General features: G+C 48.1%; 1 protein-coding gene across 1 annotated transcript in view; it reads right to left on the reverse strand.

The window, feature by feature from the left end:
- Positions 1–19,711, reverse strand: part of LOC119442559 (myocyte-specific enhancer factor 2) — a 280,845-nt gene that overhangs the window by 235,527 nt on the left and 25,607 nt on the right. The window contains exon 2 of the mRNA XM_049662232.1: positions 9,526–9,645. The gene's annotated coding sequence lies outside the window, so the exon portion shown is untranslated. The remainder of the gene's footprint in view (positions 1–9,525; positions 9,646–19,711) is intronic.

Genomic DNA, 19,711 nt, shown 5'->3' on the forward strand with positions numbered 1-19,711 from the left:
TTTCTTAAGCTTCGCTATATATTACAACGTCTTGGTTTTGGGACTGTTGGTTAAGTGTTCCTAAGAGCCTTTAAATACACATCAAAGGTCGTACTGGCGCTCGTGCTGTCCGGATTTTTTGTTTTTTTTTTGTTTTTATTGTAGCTCCTCCGTAAGTTAGAGTAACTCTCACAAGGATACCTCTACTTACGCTCCTCTCCGGCTACATGCCCTTCCGTTTGTGCGAAAACCGCATCGTAGCAGAATGTCGACGCATGGCGCCGGAACCGAGTACTGTGGCGCGTAGGTGCGCACATCAACATGTTAGGGGGCGCAGTCTCCGCATTCGCAACGGACGTGCCCTTGAGTTCGCACGATTTCAACACCCCAGCGCAACTTACGCTATTCAGTGTTTATTTTTTATATTTGTTCAGCTTGTACATTTATTGAGTGGGGCGAACGGTTGAACGGGAAAGCGTAATTTCCTTCAGCACAGCGCAGCAGACCATTTCACGGTGACAGCCAGGCTTAGCCAGGTAATGCAAGGCGCAGAAGCTGCGCCACTAAACAAGCAAGCAAGCAAAGAGAGAGAGAGAGAGAGCGAGAGAGTATTAACAACAGCTGAAGAGCAAGTAAGCAGAGACGGAAAGAGAAGCATTAGCGGACGCGAAGAGGAGGACGGGAAGAAGGTAAGACCGACGAGCGACGGCGGGCCCAGGGCGCCGCACCAACGCCGCCGCCCCCTTGGCACTGGCAGCGGTCCCAAAAGGCGACCGCCGGGCGACGCTCGAACGGGCCAGCAAAAACGCAAAAGAAGGCTCACGCACACGCGCAAACGCAGCCGAACACCGTCAGCCGCAGACAAACAAGACACGGGCGTCCAGAGCGGGACCAATCCAAGTGCGAAGGATGGCTGCTGCTGCTGCAGGCGACGGTAGGGGGAAGAGGAGGGGCTGCGGGGGTGCCTCGGACTCGAGAGAGATCGGGAGCCAGAGGCGCACTTCTAGAAGGCGGCGGAAAAGCGCTCACTGCGGAAAGGGAGAGGGCGAGAGGTGAGGGAGAAGACAGCGGCGGCGGACGGGAGCAGCAGCAGGAGGAGGGAGTCGCGCGCAGAGATCGTGTTACCTAGACGACCGCGCCTCTCGGACCTCTCGCAACCGGTGGCGCGGCGGCCGCCGGAGAAGAAGAACGGGACGCAGAGCAAATAAACAACGGGCAGTAGCAACAGCGGAGCGGGTGCACAGAGCAACGAACACCCCCTTGTTACGCACCGCGAAGATGGTGTAACTGTCGTGTTTATTACAGCCCAGCAAGCACCTCACTTGCATGCATTCCTCGTCGTCTTCTTTTCACTTCCGAGAAAAAAAAAAAAAAAAAAAAAAAACCGGCCCGGAGTAGGCGTGAACGGTCGATTCATCGGCGAAGTCTAGGCGCCACGTGGTATACGCAACAAGTGGCAAGCTTTCGCAAAGGCGCGACGGAAAAAAAACGTCTGCACGGCAGCAGAACGTTTTTGGCAGGGTGCGCGAATGCAAGATTTTACCGTAGCATCACAGGTCTTCCGTTGCTGTCAGTAAAGATCTGACAGCGCGACACACAAGGGAATGAGAAAGAAGTGACGACACGTACAAGCGCTGTGTCGCTTACTAACCCTTACTATCGTCAGTTTCTTCAAAGCGCCGAATGCGCACAGACAGCGTGCAAGTACTGGATCTGTGACGTCATGCTAAAGCGTTCGAGTAAACAAAGACTGCAACACTTAAACCTGTAGGGTACCGGAAGCGCTGGAGCGGTAACCTTATGGTAAAGCGTTAGCGCTAACGAAAACTGCAACACCTAAACCCGTAGGGTAACGGAAGAGCTGGAGCGGTAACGTCATTGTAAAGCGTTCGAGCGAATGAAAGCTGCAAAGCCGCGCAGAAATGTTGTTTTACCGCATAGCAGACGTGCGTTGCGTAAAGCTTGAGGCGTGTGCATGGAAAAAAGTTGAGGGAAACGTTTTCGTTCATGCCTGGACGTTTCCAAGGTCGGCGTTACAGTTAAGATGCCGTGCGAATTTCTCGAGTGCTCGATTTTATAACAAAATAAGCAAGTGGAAAGAATGTGGCATATTTGATGATTGCCTACAGAAATCCTTCGCAGCCGCCTTTTGTGTTGCAGCACATGGGAATGCAAGTTGGAGCAAAACTCGAACGTCATTCGATCCCGTGCAACACGTTTATTCGCGGCAAACGTAGATATAATGTCGTTATATTCTAAATATATTCTGGCTACAATGTCACCTGAATCTGTCTCCGCGAAAGCCCCAATCATAATTTCACAGAATGCCTGATGAATTCAGCAGGCTCGGTTTTGATTTTCACTCATCTTTCCAGCAATGCGTCGCGACTGTCTCACCCTAAAGCGAAATAAAGCAAAAAAGAAAAGAAGAATGACTTGAAATCCCCCCCCCCCCCTTTTTTTTTTGTCCACTACTCACACGTTTCATTGAAATGCAAAGCATGCAACTTCACAGCCTCTTCGTCAACGCACGACGTAATATCCACTCCACTAAGAGGTGAAATTTCTTTTCGTGCTAGAACACGGGATATCATACATCTAGCACTACTTCTGTCCCTTACCCTATGCAGAAGAAATTCAGAAAGCGAGAAATATTAAATAGAAGTCCATTACCGCAAACGCAAGGCATAAGCGACTCGCCATGAATGAAGCGCACACTATATTACGACAACAACAAAAAAGTGTGAACAGAAGGCCAGTATATATATATATATATATATATATATATATATATATATATATATATATATATATATATATATATATATATATAAGAATGAAGCAGGTTGCAAGTGGCAGTATGGCCAACTTCCATTTCCCGCAGAAGAAGTAAAAAAAAAAAAAAAAAAACCCCGATCCCTAAGTAAACAGCTGAGAGCGCGCGTTGCAGAATATAAGACGGAGTGCGATACCCGCGGAACCGCTTCTTGGTGCGTTTTTTCCTTTCAAATTGCACTGCGCGCTCGCACAACGACAGTTTCTCTTGAGCGCGAGTGAAGAGCGCGTGAAGCAAGAGCGGAACGGTTTGGGCTCAGCTTTGCTTCTTCGGCAAGCTCAATCGCGCTCCGCTTGCCTGTCGCGAAGACGAGCGTTCGCTTTCGCCCTTGTATGCGGCGGCTCCCCGTCGGCAAACACTGCGGACATATCACGTTACATTTCCTTCCATGAGCATACACAGAAACACACGCACATGCACGCTGAGGAAAAAAAAAATACGAACATCGGCGAAGTGGTATAAAAGCAAACGCCGTGGTCGCCGGTCGTTTATAGTCGTGGCGGACTTTAGCTCTGTATCATCCCCCCCTATTTTCTTCTTTCTTTCTTTTTCTTTGTCACACGCTCTCGAGTGCGGCCTTCGCGATCGAGTCCTCTCGTAATGAGATTGCGTTGCCGATGGAGAGCATAAAATGAAACCAATGCGACGGAACCGCTTTAAGACCTTGTCGGAGAGTCGTGCCGAAGGCTGCCGCGCGCACTGACTCCTCATGGGCGGAGGTTCCGGCTTAGATACTCTTACTTGTCTTATTATTTTCTTACATTTTAACGATTATTAATCCGTAGTTTACGAAACGCACCAATAGTTTGCCGTTGCCTGGCATTTGTTGTTGCTGTGTAGTAGGCCGTGTAAACTAAATCGGAAAATCGTAATTTCAACGCCCGCCTCAAGGCCTCAGGAAAGACAGGCAACATATTTGCCTTTCGTGTATATTTGAAGGAAACAAAATGTAAAAATGTGCCTCCTCACTAATATCTTTGCGGAAAGCAAGAAGTTAATGTTTCATTAATGCGTACTGAGTATAGAGTTGTTATTAATTAGGACGCTTTATTGCAGCCTTACCACTACACAGTTAACGTTGCAGACATGGTGAATTTCGAGCCTTCGGATGAGTAATGATTCTAAATGACTCGTGTGAATGTGCTGAAGGGAAATTTCGTGACAGCAAAAGCAAATGCTATTGTGGACAAACATTTAGGTTCTCATATGTAGCTGAATACTACTTACCACTAGCAGCGCTGCACCCCCCTCCCTTTCAAGAAAAAAAAAAAAGAAAAAGAGAAAAAAAACTTAATTCTTTTTTTTAATTATCAGCCACCGTGGTGGTATCTTATATTGGCTCTGGCGTTGCGCTGCTTGGGGATCAAAGATTGGTTATCAAAAACGGCTGCTGTCCTTTGTGATATCCGCTGACCGCCACTTTAGAAAGCAAAACAATATTATACGATTCGTACCTACAACTGCATCCAATAACTTTCCAACAGTTTCCAACACGTTCCAATAGCAGGGGCAGACATATTTCCGACGCTTAGTGTGGCCGATCGGACGCTTTGGATGTACTATCGCGCCCAATATGAACTGCAACAAGACGTACCTCTGCCATTTTTTGTTCACTAAGAAAAAATGCAAGGTGTACACACCCGCAATTATTCTTGTAAACTAGTGTGCTACCAGTAAGTGGGACTGCGTTTAGTGAACAAATATTTCGTGTGTCGGCAATGCCTTGGAGCCTCAGAGCTGCTAGAGCCACGGGCTCCGGTGTTGCAACTTATATTGAGCCCGATAGTACGTGTGTTCTCCAAACATGCACGACTGATATTGTAGTGGCCGTGTCTGCATAGGCGCTTTGCGAACTTTTCCAAACCCTGTGCTATACCACCACATTTACTCCGATGCATACTCCCCACTCTGCAAAGCGTGCGAGGCCCGCGCTGACTTCGATCACATCAGCTGGGCATGCCCGAAAGCTACACCCACCGCACTAACACTACAGGCATCATAACTACAGCCGAGCAGTGGGAGACTTTGCTGCTCAGCTTGGGCCCCGAAGAGCAGCTCTTGGCCGTCCGGATGGCCGAAGACGCCGCCAGAAAGCAAGGACTGGCCGGCGTCTGAGGAAGGGGAGGCCTGGGGGTTAGTCTCCCAACCCCCGCCGCCCCCAGACCCCATCGTGGACACAATAAAGTTTTATCTCTCTCTCTTCGCGAACAGGGGGAGGGCATGGGGCGCAAGGAAGCGATCATGGTATGGCTCTGGTTTAGCATATAGTACACATTTTTGGACGCGTCTCTGTTGCTTATAACGAAGACAGAACGCATGACTTAGTTTGCTTACATTTCGTTTCAAACATCGCACTTAAGCGTGACTGCTCATCGTCAACCATTTGTTTCATTTTCACTTTTGCATGTTGATCTCCTCTTCTTTATATTTTGAATAATTTTCATCACCTTAGCCTATATTAGGTGTCAGATGGAGTAGCGGGCGTACTGATGGTAGTAGCACAATGCAAGACTCGGGCAATGAAGGAAAACGGACCGTCGCTACTTGTGCTAGCCTTCTTTTGCGCAATACCGTCCTTATAATCATTCATTAACAACAAGCCCGGTTGTCTGTCTCTTGTTAGCAGGCATGCTTCCAACCTTTCCACCTGATCCCCTAGCTAAATCTGTCAAGCTTACTTACAAGATAAGAACCGCGTGTAGCTTGCTTCTGCAGCGAGCTTGAATACGGCAATTAGGTTGGTTTTAGCTGTGTATAAAGAAGGGAACAGTGCAACAGAGAAACAGAGCATGCGGCTTTATTCAAAGGCCAAGGATACTTAACACACTGCAAGCACATTGTAAAGTGCAGGCAGTGCCGGAGCCAAACAACCAAGAAAGGAAGAACGTAGAGAAGGTGCGCGACGCTTAAACAGTCCGTGCGTTCCAAATGAATCCGCACATTTCACAGTCCGTGAAATTGTGCAGCCAGCAAAACGCGGCAGTCGCCCCTTCTGGCCAGGCTTTCTCCTACATAACCTCCCTTCTCGCAACGAGCTTGCGACATAAGCCTCTTACCAGGGGCAAGCTTAAAACGCCTCCCCTGTTACGCAGCTAAACTAAGTGCATGCATGCGCCGCAAGAATGACCGCTCCTCCGCAAGCCACGCCACTGGCTGAGTCTTTCTATAGCGTTACCTGCCTCGCAGGACGTGCATTCTCTCCCTGAAAGGGCTCGGCTCCCCTGGCTTCAAACCTGATTTCGCTTCTCCAAATGTTTGCACGTTTCCGCGGCCACCTTTATCAGGGAGCTGGAAGGGACGAAGGGGAAAAAAGGCTTTAAAGGGTAAACTGCGTGCCGACCGCAATGCATGTAGTCGGGAGTCATCCACGCGTGCACAAAACGGGCCGATAAGGATCCTCGTTGACGAGAGTAACAGGTAAACACGAGCCCACGCGATACGCGAGGGCAGGAAAGAGAGAGAGAACGCACGGACACACGCCGGGACAGCCCCGCACGCCCACTTGCATGCGGGACTGCGATCGAGCCTTTACTTTCCCTTACAGCGACCTCTCTCTCCCTTCCGGGCCGCACGCTTCTCCCGCAAGAGTATTTCCTTCTTGCCCCCTTGCACGCGGTTCTCTCACCAGTTGCAGCTACAGCGCTGAGCAAATGCATCGAAACGATATTGACGGCCGCTTCAATCGATTTCGCTGAACAAACGGCTTCTTTCTCAAAACAAAAGTGAGCGCCGAGAACAAACAAAACGGGAAGAGAGGAACGAAAAGAGAAGGTGCTTTCCAGAGTTACAAAACTAAACGACAAACAATGGCGCTGGTGTATCGAAGGCGTACAGGTAGTACACACATTGGCGTCCATTGTGCCGAGCACGGAAACAAGCAAGGCAAACTGCATAAAGGGCGAAGGAACGAGAAAAAGAAAGAAAGTGAACATAAGGGAACGGACACACGAAGAAAGGAGGAGACATTGAGGAGGAAGGGAATAAAGGAACGGCGTCGGCCAGTGGCAGCGGCTAATGGTTCTCTGCCGAGATCAGCGTTTTTGTCGGCCGGTCGCACGCAGGGGTTGTCATCGGAGGGCAAGCGATAAGCGACGGCTCCCGAAGGACGGTCTCCTCCTGTTTGTGCAGCGCTTCGAGGGTGTGGTTCCCTCGTAATGGGGGAAGAGAAGAGGGAAAAAAACAGGCACACGAGGGGAGGAGGGTGCGACATACGAGACGGACTGAAGGCCATCGCCATTGTGTGTGCGCGTGCCACGCGCATTGTGGTGTGGCCCGGACAGCACGCGATGTCGGCGAGGGCGCGAACCAACGTGAAATTGCCAACGTATGGTGCAGAATTTAACGGGTATTGACGTCTATGCGGTGGAGATAAAGAGAATGCTGAACCGATCGCGGCGTGCAATGCAAGCTTGGAGATAGTGAACTGGCCAGGTGTTTGTAACAGTTCGAAACACACGCACACGCACACAGGCGCGCAACACACACACCACACACACACACACACACACACCACACACACACACACACACACACACACACACACACACACACACAACACACACACACACACACCCACACACACACCCACACACACACACACACACACACACACACACACACACACACACACAACACACACCACACACACACACACACACACACACACACACCCACACACACCACACACACACACACACACACACACACACACACACACACACACACACACACACACACACACACACACACACACACACACACACACACACACACACACACACACACACACACACACACACACACACACACACACACACACACACACACACACACACACACACACACACACACACACACACACACACACACACAGTGGTGGATCTTAACAAAACGTTTTATGCATTGAAGCACAAAAGTAACTGGAACGCCAATGCATTTCTCTGCAAAGTTCGGGAATTTATATCTCGAAACTGGTGTCATCCTGAGAATTCGTTCCAAGTGAATCCGCCTTGCGAACTCCACAGCTAGAATGTGTAAATTGCAATATGGGCCATAAGGTAATTAGTTATAAACATAATTAGTAATTTTTTGTTAATTAGTCGATTATGCATTTCATTAATTTTGAGCGAGTATTGTCCGGCTCTTCGAGTAGTCCAGCTCATGAACTAGAATTGTGCTATCTGCCACAAGCAACGTTTAAAAATGTTTGAAAGTGTTCGTTGAAACACCCTATATATCTCACATATGAAGAAGAGGTTGACTGCAATATCCCATGTATTCAAATTTGTCGGCGGAAACTCTTCGGCGCATCCGTGCAATCGGTGCTACAGCTATATCATGCATTTTTTTATGAGATTTCTAAGATACAGCCTGCCCGTGCTGGGCAGCACCAGTAAGACGAGCCTTCGCAGACTCCAGAGTATACAAGCTCAATAAGTTCTATGGACGTGCCTCGGCCTTTCTAGGCGGAGGAGGCGGAGGCACTCAATAAGTTTCTAGCTAAGGGGCCATCTGGCGCGCTTATGTAATATAGAAAATCCTGAATTGTCAAAGCTATGTGTCGATCGGCCAAAGTCCATTGTAATCGCCCGAACCACTATGGCTTTATTTAATATGCATTATGTTATTATTAGTATGTTATTGGCCCAGTGTCTACTGCAAAAATACTTAAGAGCATGGTCGGCTTTATAACCTATTGAATAGTGGAAATGCATAGAATAAGAAGTTACCAAGAATAAGGCAGATTGTAGCACAACCTACCTCAGTTGTCGGTCAGTTTGCCCTTTCAAGTGAAACCTCGGTCGGGAACTGTATGTGACGCCACCTCATGGGGTTTCCCGAACGAAATCACGTCGCTGAGAATTATCAATACCAGGTTGATAGCAGGAAGTATGCAAGAGGTCAACAGAATTTAAAAAAAAGCACAGAAAAATAATAAATCGAAAAGAAATAAACCACGGGCCTCTCCACAGAAGCCGTGGTGGAAGACGATAAACCATAGTGTCGTACACGAAAGTCCAGCGAATGAGCCTTAGAGGTTTCTTGTGATAACATTTTCCTTGAACACTAGCGTCGGTCGTTCGGGTGAAAGAGCTTGAAGGCTCCATCTTTTAGTTTCCTGATTCAAGTGAGCCCACAAAAATGGCTTTGAATTCTTGTTTGTGACTGCCGCGGCTGACCTTTCAATGCTGTTGCACAGCAGAGTGCAACAAAGTGGGCGATGTATGTAGAGTACTTCAAGCTGTACTGATTGGCTCACGCTGCATCATTTGACGCCAAAAGAAACGCTCAGGCGCAGCGATTGGCCACCAAGTCTGCCAGTTTCCTAAATAATCCAATTTTGGGAGTGTGCTAGGTCCGACGCCGTGGCTGTTGAGTGAGTGAGTGAAATAACTTTATTGGAGGTCCGGCGAGAACGCGAACTCGTCGCGCACCCGGCTAGTCCCACGTCGGGGCCGGCAGGTCTAGCCCACCGGCCGGGTCGCGGGCTGTTCACCGTGGTATCTCGCAGTGCGTGCGAGCCGCAGCAGGTCCGGCTCCGGGGACGTGACGTCATCACTTGGCCACGTTGGTTTTGGTAACATCGGATGATAACAAAGGACTCTGGATTTTCCACTTCATGGGGCATATAATGCTTTCGTATTAATACATGCACTGCTCGGTTGGACTACATTGAAGCAACCCTTAAATATGATAGTTTCTTCACTCACCGTCCTCGTCGTCGTTCGTACAGAGCAGGGGCGTTGGCAGAGAAGGAGAGCAAGGAGGAACTGGGCCCGCACGGACTCCGGGGGGTCGGCGAAGAGGGGGCGCGAGTCTGAGCAGGAGTGCTGCGGAGACGAAGTGTCACAGGAGCTTCGTACCTTCTACGACTGCAGCAAAGTAAGAAAGCGAGAAGGCTTGCGGGTGCCGGGGGGCAATGGTACCACATCTCCGTAGCTGATATGACATAGCGCTAAGTCTAGCGTTAGCTACAGTCAGAACAAAAAGTATAGTATACTAATAGTACCGTACAGTATATTATAGTATATTATAGTATAGTATAGTATAGTATAGTATAGTATAGTATAGCGTACTATACTATACTATAGCATAGTAGCATAGCATAGTATAATATAGTATAGCATTATATAGAGTGGTATAATAGTACAACCGGGCATCATGAGGGATATGGACGAAAGTAGAAAGGCAGGTGGGTTAACTAGATCGGGAAATTCAGCGGCAGCGGCGCCGCCGCCTCCGCGGCGGGCATCAAGCACAGGGAATGAATGCTGATACGTTCTGCATTCCGTTTGGCGTTTTTAACACAAAATGCCTTACACCGGAGGCTCAAAGCTCCAGGTTGCCTTACTCAAATTACGTCGCGTGAAAATAGGGTATAGTTTAGATTTGTAGCCATGGTACATTAGGGTTGTGGTACTGAGAGAAGTACGATTTCTCTCCACTCTGAAAAGTAAACGTAAAGGAAATGAAAGTCACCCTATATCCTTGTGGCAAGCCTCCCAAAGAAAAAGTTTCGGGAGCTGACCACTGTCTACACAAAGTTATGCCAGAGAAAAAGAATATATAATGCGATACGTGCAGTAGCTCTCCAACAATTCGAAATGGCTTTTCTACATTCCATGTTCCCTGTTGGCGAGCATCTGACTCATAGGTGAAAGTACGTTGATGTATCCACATGGCTCCGTGTAATCATAATCATCTCAATTGAGTATACAGCAGTGTTGTACACGTTCCTCAAAAACAGGAACGAAAGCTCGTTCCTCGTTCCTTCTCAGTATTGAAGCGAGTTCCCGCTACAAGTTCCTTCAATGCGAAAGGAACGCGTTCCAGTTACACTTCGAACATTGGAACGTGTCGTTACATTAACGTTACATTTTATTTTATTTTTTTAAATTTAAATATAGTGTCGGGTAATCTTGAGGCGAAATAAAGTGAGCAATTTAAAACTCACATCGAACTACGTATATTATACAAATCTCAACATCGCCCACAGCAGATTATCTGGAGATAAAAAGAATCCAAAGAAACGCTCCTAGATCGGAATTTGTTCAGGGAGGACCGCACATACTCCAGGCATGTCCTAACTGCAACTTTGGTGCTCGTCTATTACAAGTGGAACACCTATGGCACCTTCCACTTCGGTCTTCAAATGCGCAGTCAGGATACTGCGCTTCAGATGTGCAAATAGAAAGTTACTCGCATGCATCAAAATAATTAAATTTCTCGCAAAAGAAACCGCATCGAAAGGAACAATACATAGCGTTTAATGAATGCTGATTCAATATTGCAGTATGAGCGGAAGAAAAATGCCCACTATACATATTCGCAACTTAGTAAAGTCCCTCGTTTTAACTCAGCAAGAGTTGCATCTCGATGTTGGTGTCCGACAGACGAACCCTTTTCTTCGTCAGCACTTCGTTGGCTATGATGAAGAGCCGTTCCAGCGAAGCGCTTGAGGGTACTGCCGTGCTATACTTGAGGAAAAGTTGCTTCATTCCCTCGAAGTTCTTCATCTGTGACAGCGGGTAGTCAACTGGTACCAGCAGGTACCGCGACAGCTCATCCTGTTCCTCGACTGGAAGGGTTTGGTGCCCGAACGAGAAGAAATCTTCGGGCGCGGACGAGGTGAAAACATCTGAGCTGGCTGGTTTGGTCACCACAGCCAACTATGTCTTTATGTATATGGTCTACAGGTCCAGGATGGAGCGTCACGTGAAAATCTTGAAGCCTAGTCGTAAAAAAATATAGCGGAGAACTCATGAAAAAAAAAAATGCACCATAGTCACGTGACAGGCAAGCGGTAGTTCTTCGCGCCTCACGCGGTCGCCCATCCGCCCTGCATGATGTGCTGCGTACGTGCGTGCGTCTGTTCAATGCCGTGGAACGTTTACAGAAGGAACGCCGTTCCCTCTGCCGTTCCTTCGTAAACGTAACGAGTTACCGTTACAGTTCCACCTCCCTTTAATGAAACGGTGGCGTTCCCTCCGTTCCTCCCAAAAGGAACTAGTTCCAGGAACGCCGTTCCTTGGAACACCGTTCCGTACAGCACTGATATACAGTCAGATGGTCTCTCCTAGCGATATTCAATTACCGCTATCTACCGTGTTGACTCCGATCTATTCCTGAGAATTTTCTCTATAACCCGTTTGCCTAAACCGCTGCTGTTCCTGACTTCGCTTTCCTTCCATTGACATTCATTACATTGCTTTAATAGGTGACCTGTCATCTGTTGCACGCGTTACCCGCCGCGGTAGCTTAGTGACTATATATATGGCGTTAGGCTGTGCACTCAAGGTCGCGGGTTCAATCCCGGCCACGCCAGGCGCATTTAGATGGGGGCGAAATGCAGAAACGTTCTTGTACTTAGATTTAGATGCACGTTGAAGATCCGGGGGGGGGGGGGGGGGGGGGTCGAAATTAATCTGGAGTACCCAACTACGGCGTGCCTCATAATCGTATCGTGGTTCTGGCACGTGAAACGCTAGAATATAATTATAATTTAAGTTAGTAAGTATTACATGATCGGCCCGATGCAGCATCTTCATTGCAATTGCGCTTGCTTTGTCTAGGCTATAGGTCTTCCTATATCTTAATGCTGCGTATAACTACATCGATCGTTTCGACGGTAGGTATACTGGCACAATGCAGTGATGGTATGCGTTTCTATCCGAGAATATCGGTAAGCTGCCATTAAAATGTGTTCGTGAGTGCTCCCCAAATCCGCGTGTGCGTGCTGTATGCTTGTCGTCAAAGTTTACATGGCGCAAATGGAAAGGAGGAGTGCGGATGTCAGGCCGACGGCACACAGGCGCAGCTCTGTCACTTTCTGCTCGCGTACCTGGAAAAGCAGAAAAGCGGGCCATAAGACGATCCCTCAGCCAAATATTTATGAGACCGTGCCGACGCACTTATTATTCATGCCTCCGTCAGAACAGCACTGATGTCGTCTGTTGGGCTTCTCAATAATTCACTCGCTAAGAGATGCCCCGGCTATCATCGCCAAATAGGCGACACCCGTTTGGCCGAAGGTCAACCGCTGCTGTCGAAGATATCCACTACACGGAGCCGTGAGCTGCTGCACCTCGTCCTCAGTTTTTCCTTGCATTCGCCCTTCTTTTTCGTTTTATATCCTTTGCTTACGATATGAATCGATTACCGATTTTCTGCAGATTTTTCAAGGTCGGCTGGGAAACCCATTGTACGCTCCACTTTCTTATAGCGCGCCCAGACTGACGCCTAAAGAAACACGAAAGATAAATATTAATTACGTTCCTGGAATTGCAAAAAGGTGGGTCCCAAGTACGTGAAGCAGATTAATGTCCTTAATGGAGGTATTAGAAATGAATGGATGTGTGTCTCATTTTGTTGATGGACTATAGCTGCTGCTGATGTAAGGGACACACAGTTGCTGAAGTACAGACCTCGAGGGTCTGTGAGCAGAATTGTCGTTGGGCTACGAAGCACATTTTTCGTGACATGCCATGACACTGAAATTGTTTTTGCTGCCCTAAAGTACCGGTCTGATTTGAGCGCGCTATCTATCTATCTATCTATATCTATCTATCTATCTATCTATCTATCTATCTATCTATCTATCTATCTATCTATCTATCTATCTATCTATCTATCTATCTATCTATCTATCTATCTATCTATCTATCTATCTATCTATCTATCTATCTATCTATCTATCTATCTATCTATCTATCTATCTATCTATCTATCTATCTATCTATCTATGTGTCTGTCTGTCTGCATGTCTCTCTCTCTCAGTGTTTGTGTGTGTGTGTGTGTGTGTGTGTGTGTAAAAAAAAGTGGCAGTTTCGCCCGAAAGGCGAAGCATCAATTGCGATAGCAACTTTACTAGTAGAGTATACGCAGTAAGGATTGTAGTTTTATCGGGCTGCATAAACTAGGACACATTCGCTTACTAACTGAATTAACAAGCATGGTGTCAGCGCGCAGAAGCAAACATGAATAGATCACACTCGATGACCGTAGACAAGCACTGTCAAAACGCTGGCGTGAGCAAACGCTGCAGGAGCAGCGACCGAAGGGTCGTGCGATTTATCGCTTCAACGGAAACAGAGCGGCGAAAGCACAGCGCATACAAAGGTAAGAGCCGTGTGGAGATCGCTTTCAAGGTACGGTGCGCGCGACAGCCCTCAGCCGCGTACCGTACGCAGTTGCTGGCAGAGTAGAAGCCGCGCCCCCTCCCTCCAGCGCTGCCTTCCCGCTTTCCTCCTTTCGAGTGGGAGATTGAGTCGCCAGTTCCCCTTGCGCCCGGTCGCAAGATACGCATTTAGTGCCGCAGCTAAACGTCGCCTCCCCTCCCTCCCTCCCATCCCCCACGGCCTTTCGCACGACGGGAGACGTCGCCTTTGCTCTCCGCCGTGCGTTCGCTCTCCGTGACGCGCGCTTTCACGGCACATACACTCGCACATACAGCATACGGCGCGCGGCGACGATTTTATCGCCGTTGGACTTTTATGGAACCTCAAAGCGACGACGACGGCAACGGCAGGAATGTGCTTGGAGTGTCCATATAATTGCTATCACAATAAAAGAGCGATGTAGACGCTTCTGTAAATGCCATGCACGTAAACCGTAACATCGCGTCGCCTAATATATAAGCGTCACTACAATACGTTCGTGCAATGTAGCGAGCCGCGCATCGTGGGAACCGAGACAAGAGCTCGTGGTGCATGCATGCAGTCCATTGGTGACGCGTTTGTGATGCACTTACATTTCACATTTACCCCACCCGCTGACAACCATAGACTACAGGCATGACGAGTGCTATATACGTGTTCTGCAGACTACAGGTTTGTCGTGAGTCAGTATAAAAAAGTAATTTTCTTGTAGAATTCATACCAAATGAATCCGTATGAGCTCGCCTAACTTTCTGTTCTATTGATGAACCAAGGAATGCCGAGAAAATCCCGTTGCTTCAAACCAACCAGGCCACAAATACCGAGAGGCGATGCCTTTCAGCGCTCTCCGGCTGTTGCAATCATTACCGCTAGAGACGAACAACCATACATTCTGCCTGGAAGCTGTTTTTGATGGTCCGAAAAAAAATTAAGAAGAAAAAACAAAGAAAGAAAACAACGGGCGACATGAGCGAGAGGCTAACAGTTTCCTTTGCGATCCAGATCCACTTTCGTTAGCTCAGCCGGACTGCAACAGACTCAGCCGCAGTTTTCGCTACTTCGACCCACCACACGCCTATATTCTACACCAAAAAACCACCAGGAATTAGCCGGCGCCTAGTCGGTGAGGCTTCTTCCCTCCGAATTCAATTTCGCTGCCTTCGTTAACACGCGTCGCGCGTCGTTGGTGCCCGACCGTTTCACCCTGTCATAAGCGGAAACTCTGCCGCGTTAGCGCGCGCACTAAACGACCGCAGCGCTCAAAACGCGCGAACGAACGTTCAGGGAGCTCGAAGGAGCTTGCGTGGACGCGCGCAGCAAGGAAAAAAAAAAGCACAAAAGAAATGCAAAAGGAAAAGGTAACCGAACGGCATCGCCTGCGTGAGATGTCCCACGTTATAAACACGGCGTTGCCGCGGTGTGCCGATCTCCGCCGAAACGAGGCAACGCTGTGGGCCTCGTTAGCTCTTCTCGAAGGAAGCTAATCGACCCGTACAGACCCCCCTCCCACTTCACCCTATCCGCACACACCCTTCACCCTCTTCGGTCGCATATACGCACACTTCATGTTACCTGGGTCACCGATTCCGTCCGCTCTGTGCGCTCTGTACACTCTCTGTCGTCGTCGGAGCCGGTGTGTTTAATGCCTTCCCCACAGTTCGCGACCATCTTTTGTTTCTAGCCGGGTCTTTGCGCCGGTCGACCGGTCGTGTTTACACTGCGTCGCAGAGGGGCCTTCGAGAAGGCGAGAGGGGGAAGGTGGCACGGCACGAACGCTGGCCGTTCCCGACGCACCTAGCGATCCCCGCACGGACCCAAGGGGGGGGGGGAGGCCGAGTCGGCAAGTCACATCGGGTCACGCCATGGCCGAAACGTAGAGCGCGCGCCAGGCGACAGACCCATGGGCAGTGTACGGGATGCCGGACCCACTGGCCCTTCGACATCGACGACAATGGGGAGAACACGCCTGCTGATACACGGCACAAAAGATGGAGGGGTAAAAAGAAAAAGAAACAAAAGAAGAGCGAGTGAACTTTTCTTTGAGAAGGAAGGTGGAAGGGGTATTTAGAGTGAAAAGGAGGGGCGACAGGCCGACGGAAGAAGCGGCATGCAAGAAAAAGGGAAGGAAAACCGTTATGAGAAAGAAAGAAAGTATTGAAAAGGAGAGCGGCTGCACAACTGCGCCGGGTGCGCGAGCGAATAAATAAAGCGTGCGACGGACGACGTATTATACACACGCACAGTAGGGAAAAAACGAGCATGGCACGCGACTGTTGTGGTGCAATGGTGCACAGATAAGTGGTCTCCGCTGGCTCAGCGTGATCTAGCAAAAAGAAAAAAAAAGTTTTCGAAGACAATGGAGAAAACGGAACAGAACAAGAGAAGGCACGTATACTTGGAAGCGCTTTGAGAAAAGCTTGCGCAGTAAGCTATAGGGGAACGAGAGAGCGAGAGAAACCGGGTATATAGACAGAGGAGGTATCCCGTGTAGCAGGCATACACTACATAGCTGCAGCAGAAGCAGGGCGAAGAAACAAACGCAGCGACGACGACGACGACGAGGCTTCGATCGCAGCTTGCCATCACGCGAAGGGACCATTTGTGTGTGCACAACCGGGGCCAGCCAGTATCGGGAGAGTCGGGCGGCGGGGAAGCCCGCGGCAAGCGATGGGCGCGACAAGGCGCGGTGTAGGGCAAGACGTGCTTTCAAGTTCTTTGCTTTCCGTCTGCGCCGCTCAGTCCCGTATACGTACCACGATCGCCGAGCAAACAGAGAGCTATGGCGTATGGCGACGCCAGCGGCTACTGATGTATACTGAAACGAACACGAGCACCTTTTGGGCCAGTATACTGCGTGCTCGCCGGATTAGCTCGCACTGGCGCGTGTTTAAGATTGCATAGAGCATGCATATACGTATACTGCGTCGAAGAAAGCATGGTTTGCTCCGATGTATTGGCGTCCTTATCGGTAAACAAGGATACCGAGAAAGCACGTATGGTTCCAGTGCGGGCAAAGGACAACAAAATTAATGGATGTCGCGCACGAGGAGAAAGTGGGGCGGAGGTGCTCTTCACAGAGAAAGTGCGCTGGGAGTTGGAACCTCGTCTGCTAGCCGCTCAATAAAGGCGCGCAAAACATACAAGTGAAGTGCAAAGAACAAAACAATGTCGCGTGTACGCGTGTATGCATAACTATGAAAGAGTCTGCAAGGATCCTTCTTTTTTTCCTTTAAATGAGAAGCATTTGTTGGCTAACATTTGCCACTTTGAATCTATCTATCTATCTATCTATCTATCTATCTATCTATCTATCTATCTATCTATCTATCTATCTATCTATCTATCTATCTATCTATCTATCTATCTATCTATCTATCTATCTATCTATCTATCTATCTATCTATCTATCTATCTATCTATCTATCTATCTATCTATCTATCTATCTATCTATCTATCTATCTATCTATCTATCTATATCTATCTATCTATCTATCTATCTATCTATCTATCTATCTATCTATCTATCTATCTATCTATCTATCTATCTATCTATCTATCTATCTATCTATCTATCTATCTATCTATCTCCGCCTACGTCTTGCTGGTCTCATGGTCGTTCCGTTAACTTCGGTATGTACCAAAAATTGGCATAGTATGACAAGAGTGTATGACGAACATAAATGATAGGTCGTGACATGAATATCATAACATGTGTGTCATGTAGGTCATGAAACAGCCGCCTACGTCTTGGTGCTCTCATGGTTGTTTCTTTAACTTGGTAGGCTACCCGCACACTGCTTCGCATAACATAGATTCCACAGAGTGTGGGATTTGCCGGTTTTGTTCTTTTTTTTTCTTTTCTTTTTGAAGAAGATGGAACTGTTAGCAACTAATGCGTCGCCGGATTATCAACAAACAATAACTTGTTCAATGAATAAATGATGACGCCATGAGGTTCGGGCAATCAAGCACGGCAGAGTTTAGCTCATATTTACGGGGTGCTTGGCGGTCTGGCTGCTCAACAATGCATGCTATGGTGCAGTACTCTCGTCAGGCCATTTGTTCAACTCTAGGTCGGAGACCTATGGCTGGACTTGGCTTAAGTGCGGTGCTCGTTGACACTGGCTAGCCTCTACTACCGTATAGCAGATCACGTGGACACCAAGAGGCGTATTGCTCTGTTAGGCGTGCACGGTCGAAGCCGCGATAGGTGTCCGACATTTTCGCTTTAAAGTCATTGAGCCCTAAAATACCTCCCGCGACGCTCCTTTCACGGTAAAACAGTAACTCATTTACAAACATGTGGTAGTGTCTGATGAAGAATAGTTGAAATTAGGTCAACTTGTCGTGCTGATATGTATAGCTGTGCTTTGATATCGAAGAACTTGCGTTGACTAGAATCACTTTCCCGCCATCATAGCTGCCGTTCAAGATACTACTGTCTTCGAGATTGCTGTTATGAATGCTGTTTAAGCTGTACACTTTGTCTTTATTTGATTTATTCTCTTGCACACTCATGCGTAATTTTGCACCTTTCCGTGCACATAATGTTCGGTTTTCAATTATTACAGTGCGAAAATGAAGAGCGACATAGTTTCGATAGTTCACGTACAAATCAAATGTTTATGACAGTTCGTAAAATATCAATGTTCTCGGGCAGGCGTAATCAATAAGTTCCCTGTCGAGCGCCGCATTCCAAGCACGACACTCGTGAACACGGTGTTACTCGTGCGGCAAGCGGCAGCGGGCTCCATTTTTGGCGATGACCTCTCTTTAGTGGCAAGAGCAGCGATTGACACTCTTGTTTCTTAAGCAGCGACTTCCGGTCGACCACCGACTTCCGGTTCGTGCAAAGTTCAGAACATGTTTCTAAATTCAAAATAAATCATTAAAAATAAACACTGTACAAAATTCATGGTTGTACTTAATCTTGATGATAGATATGACATCAGAGCATACGGTTAGTTAGAAAGTGAGTTAGTTAAGGCTAACCTCCCTGTCTTTCCTTCTATTCCTCCTTCCTTCCCGAGTTAGTTGGGTGACAGGAATGATTAGAAAATAAATAGACATCACTAATTGCCGTACACCCATGTGCGCGGTGGTTTGGCTCCATGTACATGGCGGTTTCCCGCCATTTCCATTCGCCATGGAAGTAGACGACGAGGACGCCGGGCAAGTGTTGTGTACCATCGGGTTTCCGACGACGATGACGCCGGTCCTAGTGTAGTGTAGTGTAGCGTATTGTAGTGTAGTGTAGTGTAGTGTAGTGTAGTGTAGTGTGGTGTTGTGTCGTGAAGTGTAGTGTAGTGTAGTTACATCGTTTACATCATAATTCGCCAGCATTTTCTGTGTCTGTGTCGTTCTTCACCCTAATAACATCATGTCAAGACACGGAAAACACAAAGCTAACCCTAACAATACACCAGGGTACACCAACGCCGAGGTGCGAGTGCCACTAGCAAACACCTAAGTCAATGATTAGGTTCGCTTCTATGTTTCTAATTTATGTCAGTCGAGATAAGGAGGCCTTGCATGTACGCGGGGCGCCACTATGAAAGGAACACCTCAACCGCGTTAAAGGCTGTCCGTTGTCGTTGTTCTTCCTGTGAAATAATTAAAAATTTAGTAAATATACAACGAGGCCTGCACACTGTTACACCCGTAGGTTGCTCGGTAAGTATCAGCAAGTGAGGCCTGAATTCGCGCTTCACTTGAATCGTGGCTGCAGCGCCCTCTGTG

The sequence above is a fragment of the Dermacentor silvarum genome, chromosome 2 (genome assembly GCF_013339745.2).
Source record: "Dermacentor silvarum isolate Dsil-2018 chromosome 2, BIME_Dsil_1.4, whole genome shotgun sequence".
Taxonomy (NCBI): Eukaryota; Metazoa; Arthropoda; class Arachnida; order Ixodida; family Ixodidae; genus Dermacentor; species Dermacentor silvarum.